Source organism: Polypterus senegalus, chromosome 12, assembly GCF_016835505.1.
Source record: "Polypterus senegalus isolate Bchr_013 chromosome 12, ASM1683550v1, whole genome shotgun sequence".
NCBI classification, from domain to species: Eukaryota; Metazoa; Chordata; class Cladistia; order Polypteriformes; family Polypteridae; genus Polypterus; species Polypterus senegalus.
Window position 1 is genome coordinate 90,536,606 of NC_053165.1, and position 6,000 is coordinate 90,542,605.

Here is a 6,000-nt window from a genome sequence, read left to right on the forward strand (position 1 = left end):
CGGGTTGGAAAATGGGTGGATGGATGGATGGATGTTACCAATATGGCTCACAAATACCAACCCAATGTAGCAAATGGCCAAACCAAGTGCTTTAGAAGTCGACATTAGCTTGAGCACCGTTTCAGTCACACTCTTAAAACACTGAGACAGCAGGCCACAGTGTCAAAAGTGACAGTGCAACCCATGGGGGAGGTGGGCTTGAGATACAAGAACGTGCCTACAAGAGACACCTATGTTGGCAAACATGAGCTGACGTAACACATCTTCAAACGGGAGAAGAAACAAAGGCAGCTGCTTCTATTATGGGATGATAATCTGTTTACTAAAAATAGGCTGTGGATAAGACGGGATGGTTAAGGAAGAATGGAGATAAGGAGAGGAAAAGAGAGCAAGGGAGTAAAACAAAAAAAATGCTTGTTCTCCATTTAGATACAGGGTGTGATCCGCAGCCCTGTGCAAATACTTAAAGTTGTTATTTTATACGCTTTGATGTTCAATCAACCAGACCCTGACACGGCCATAAATCAGTTACTTCACAACTCATGGATCTGTTCTCACCTGCTATGTCTTATTTATTTATTTATTTATTTATTTAATCGATTATTTACTATTTAGCGGGGTCTAACACTGAAGTTGTTGCAGCTTTCATCATCCTGGGTGTCTGCTATGCTGGTTGTTAATTGTCACTATTAGGGTTAAATGAAGGGAGCAAACTACACAGGAAAAGGTGAAAATAATAGGAAAACAACAAGAGAGAGTTAAGCATTTATATGTTTAGAATAAAATAGAAATATTTCTAAATGTCTTATAAATGTAAAAACCATACTGTTGTGCAATGTTCCCTCTAAGCTGAGCGCATGAGCGATCGCTCACACGAATTCAGAGCGTCGCTCATACTTCCCGCACAATCGCTCATTCCGACAGCGTCACTCGTACTTATCGCGAAAATTGGTGCTCATAAAGTTTTGGCTTAAACAAAATGTCGCTCATAAACAATGTTTTTTGCTCACTATATGCTACTCCTTAGAGGGAACGTTGCTGTTGTGTTTTTCTGAATGCAGAATAAGAGAAGAGAAAACAAAGACCAGCTAATTAAATGAGATCAGTTGTTATCGGTTATTATCACCGATTATGACCCTGGTTGGAACAAAACCTGCTGCCACAGGGGGTCCTCAGGACCGAGTTTGGGAACCACTGCTCCAGATTTTCATTTAAGGGGATTTGCTTACATTTCGGTCACACAACACTGTTTCTACATTTCAGGGAAAGGGAAGTGGTATTTCAAAATGAACCTCTTCAAAAAACATCTGAAATGAAAAAACAGACCAGGCCATTAAATTCCGTGCCCACTAAAAACCCCTCAACAAACACTACCTCCAATATGTTTAGAGGTCAAGGAAAAGGCGGTAAACAATTCACGAATTAAAATAAAAAATAAAATAATGGATCGTCATGACAGAAACCTCAATTTAAAAAACAAATAGTTGAAATGTCCTAACTTGTTTGATTTGCACCTAAATGCACAAGAGATATCTTTTAAGGGAATCCAAATGCTTGAATGCTGATTACAGTGCACTGCCATTTTATTTTATTTTGTTTATGTATTTTTTTACATTTTATTGAATTTATTAAAATCAAATACTCATACACTCCATACAAGCAAGTCAAATTTTACAAAACTAGGTATGAGTCAAATTAACCCCCAGCCATAAGAAAGAGAAGTAGGCCAACAGAGTAAAACTTTAATGGTAGGAACAATAAATAAGTACATAAATAAATAAACAGAATAGAATAAAAAAGGGAAGAGAATCTGCTTCCTCAATTTTAATGCTTATTCTAAAATGTTATTGATTACATTGCACTGCCATTTTAATTAGGGAGGGTCTGGTGGCTCAACGTGTCATGTGACTTCCATATCACATGATTGTAAATGAGGAAAGTAATGATAGGTGATGTTGCTATGGCAATACAGATACATTCACAAAAAAATGGCAGCCACCTGACAAACGGAACACTGTAGAGCCCCATAGGTGTCAGGTAGGAAAAATAATAATAATCCGTTTGAACAGATTACATTCTCAAAACTAATCTATTTGAAAAAACTATGTGATCGAACCGATTATATTTATTTATTTCAGTAGTTATTTATTTTTCCTGGTATGTAGTTTATGGGTGGCATGGTGGCGCAGTGGGTAGCGCTGCTGCCTTGCAGTTAGGAGACCTGGGTTCGTTTGCATGTCCTCCCCAGGTCTGCGTGGGTTTCCTCCCACAGTCCAAAGGCATCCAGGTTAGGTGCATTGGCGATCCTAAATTGTCCCTAGTGTGTGTTTGGTGCGTGCCCTGCAGTGGGCTGGCGCCCTGCCCGGGGTTTGTTTTCTGCATTGCACCCTGTGTTGGCTGGGATTGGCTCCAGCAGACCCCAGTTACCCGGTAGTTAGCGGGTTGGATGATGGATGGATGGATGGCTATGTAGTTTATTGAACCGGAATCAGAAGAATGTAGCCTGCTGATCGCTTCAGTCTAATCTACACAATTCAGTGCCATTATTGACTTGATTTGACAAATGAAAGCAAGTTTTATTTTCATCTTGGACTCAGATATTTGGATATACTTAACAGGTGTATGTGTGCCTCCACTCTCTTGCTGGATATCTCAAAGCGGGTGTACAAAATGTTGAGATCATCCGGCAGACTGTCTGTGGAGCTGATTATGCTGGTGGTGGTCCTGTAGTCTGTGATGTGCTGTAGGCCCTGCCACATACGTCCAGAGTCAACAGTAGAATAGAAGCCCTCCAGCTTCTCTCTGTACTGCCTCTTGGCTGCTGTGATGGCTTTTCTTAGTCCGTACTTCACAGCTTTGTACTCCGTCTCAGTGCCATCCAGGGCTTCTGGTTGGGGAACTTCCTGACTTGGCTACTAAGAGTCACGGTGGGACGGAGCTCCGTCCTGCAGTGTGTTCTTGTAATGAGTGACGCCTCCTTTCAGACACCGCAGGATATGTAGCTGGGCAGGAGGAGGACATGTAGAGGTGGAGCTCAGTTAACCTTACTGGGTGTGTTCTTGGCACTGTGGAGGGAAAAGCAAAGGATAAGATTAGCGCCAGGACCCCCTTTCAACCTGGGGTGGTAGTACATATTTCAGAAAAGCCCAGAGGATGATCCACTGACGTGCACTCATGACACCCTTGACTTAAATTAAACAGTTTTTATGATATAACCTAACATTTCATTTACCTTTTTAATTGCTTCTGTACATTGTTTAGTCGATTGTACAAAATGGAGGTGTCATATTGCTCTTCAAGTGAGGTATAGTACCTAAAACAGCTATCACCTCTATTTCGATATTTTAATTGACTGCACATTGTTATAATATATGCTAAAGTCAGTGATACATTTCACTCCACCAACTCAGTAAATCACTGATGGGTATGTCACCTCTTTTGATGATTTTCACTGAGGAGTCGAAGACTTAATACACCAGGCATTGTTACAACATGTACTAAACTGAGCAGCAGTCTTGGAACCTCACATTCTACATCTGTGTGTTCTCCTTTGTAGTTTACAGCTAGCTGTCCTTGTGTCCGCCCACATTACAAAAACATGCTGTTTGTTTAGTTGGTAATTGCCAAGGACGACCTACCCAACTACCCAGGGCTAGTCCTGGCCTTGAGACTCCAGTTTAGAGATAGCTTGTGACTTCTCATAATTACAAAATATGAGCTTCAAAATGGATGCTGAAATAAATAAATTCACAAGCAAGGACATAAATTAACAAATAGGAAATCAATCAAAGTGGGAATAAAAAAAATAAATGAAAAGAAATTACAAGGAAAACAGAATTAATGTGTTCAGTAAAGAGCTTCTGTAAAAAACAAATAAAGGTTGCTCTATCTATCTATCTATCTAAAGCCGCTTTTCCACTGCATAGTACGGCACGACACGGTTCAGTACAGCTCACCTTGGTTCGGCTCAGTTCAGCTCGGTTTGCGTTTCGACTGCAGTTTAGTACCGCTTTAGAGTGGGCGGGATTATTCACGTGTCGTTATAGTTGCGCTGCCTCTACTGCAGTGACACCGTGGAACTTTTACAACAACACGCAGACAACGACAACACTTTAGCTCGATGACGCGCAAGGTTAAGCATCTAAAAAAAGCACATCACTAGCTAACTTTTATCACTGTTGCAAAGCATAAAATGAACTTAACTGCCAGTGTAACATTAAAATGCTGATTCTGTATATTACAGATCTTCCACATTTTGCAAAAAAGTCGCCGCAACAGACCATCTGTTTGGACATTTAACCGTGCTTCAGAGTGGTGGGATGTGATTGTTCCCGGTTTTACAAACACTCAGTGGCTGGAGAACTTTCGAAACTTCCGCGTGTCTGTACCTTTAAAGAAAAGAATAGCCAGTGACGCAGTAATGACGATTTTCTCCGGCCAATCAGTGACCAGCAGAGTTTACACGTCACATTTTGGTAACGGTTCGGCACGCTTGGAACCTCGGCTGAGGTGGTACTAAAAAAAAGGACCAGGTACCAGGTACTGTTCCCAGTGGAAAGCCCCGCAAAAGTGAGCTGTACTGAACCGTGTCGTGCCGTACTATGCAGTGGAAAAGCGGCTTATCTTGCCTACTATACTAAATTTTTCATCTTGCCTACTACACCATCTATCTATCTAAATTTTTAATTTTGCCTACTACACTATCTATCTATCTAATTTTTTAATCTTGCCTACTACACCATCTATCTATCTATCTATCTATCTATCTATCTATCTATCTATCTATCTATCTATCTATCTATCTATCTATCTATCTATCTATCTATCTATCTGTGTTTGTGTGAGAAAAAGTGATCCACCAGGAGGTGAGGGCTGACATAATGAATTTGCCTTGTGGGCCCAGTGATTTATGTGAGAATACTGACCCAGAGTACCTACTTTGTAGAAAGGATTAGTGGATTCAAGCAGCATGTTTCTGCAAAGCTACCCAGGTTGATGTCCTGTCATAAAGACACACACACACACACACACACAGATCCACCCGCAGAGATATATCTTCACTCAAGGCTTGAGTTTGCGCAGCTCGCCTGCTGTGGATGTAGCCGAGTGTGAGAAACAGGAATTCTTCTATAGCACACATTTGCTTGCTTTTCTTTAAATCATTGTGACATGAAAAATGTGATTTTATTTTGACTTATGGGCTACTAATGTCGTCTAACTCTGAAACTGAATTTGATAGTAAAAGAGACAAAATTATGGAACCTTTTACTATCCTTTATTTATCAGATGCCTTTATCAAAGGCAGCTTACAAAGCAAGCCATCATATGTACAATAAGAGTGATTAGAAAGTGCAAGGTTCACAAGAAAACAAAAGTAGAGACCAAGAAGTTTAGTCATGGGAGCAGTAGTAGTAGTACTGGCAGTACTTTACTTAGTTCCAAAAATGGATGAAAAGCTTCAATTTACATTTTTTTGGAAAAAAAAAAACATGCAATAATTGAGGAGATGTCTTTTCAGACACAGACAGTTCAGGACAGAACTAAAAGCAAGGTGACTGGTCATCAGGTTATATGATCATGTGGCAGGAAGGGATTTAGGAAATTTAGAAAAGTAAGACCCGCCACTGAGAAGGCAAACCAAATTTTGGAAGGTGCACTCACAACGTGAGAGGAGAAGGACACTTTTAGAGAGGTGAGGTGACGTGCTGATGTCACACATTGACAGAGAAGTTAACACTTAAGGTGATCTAGGGAAGGTGACAGCAGGAGATGTGAATTCACCCAGTGTGAGAGTTGCAATCAAAGTTTAGAAAAGTGAAACAGTGCAAGGAAAATGATGTAACAATTGGCGATATGAGATCTCTGTGACTAGGAAGCTAAATTCATTTAATCACCTACATGGTGGTCTTTCTGGCTAAGAGAACAGATGAAAGTCACTGCTGGCAGTGTGTCACCTTCTCTCTATCCCTCCTCTTTCTGCCTGACCTCTGACACTTCACA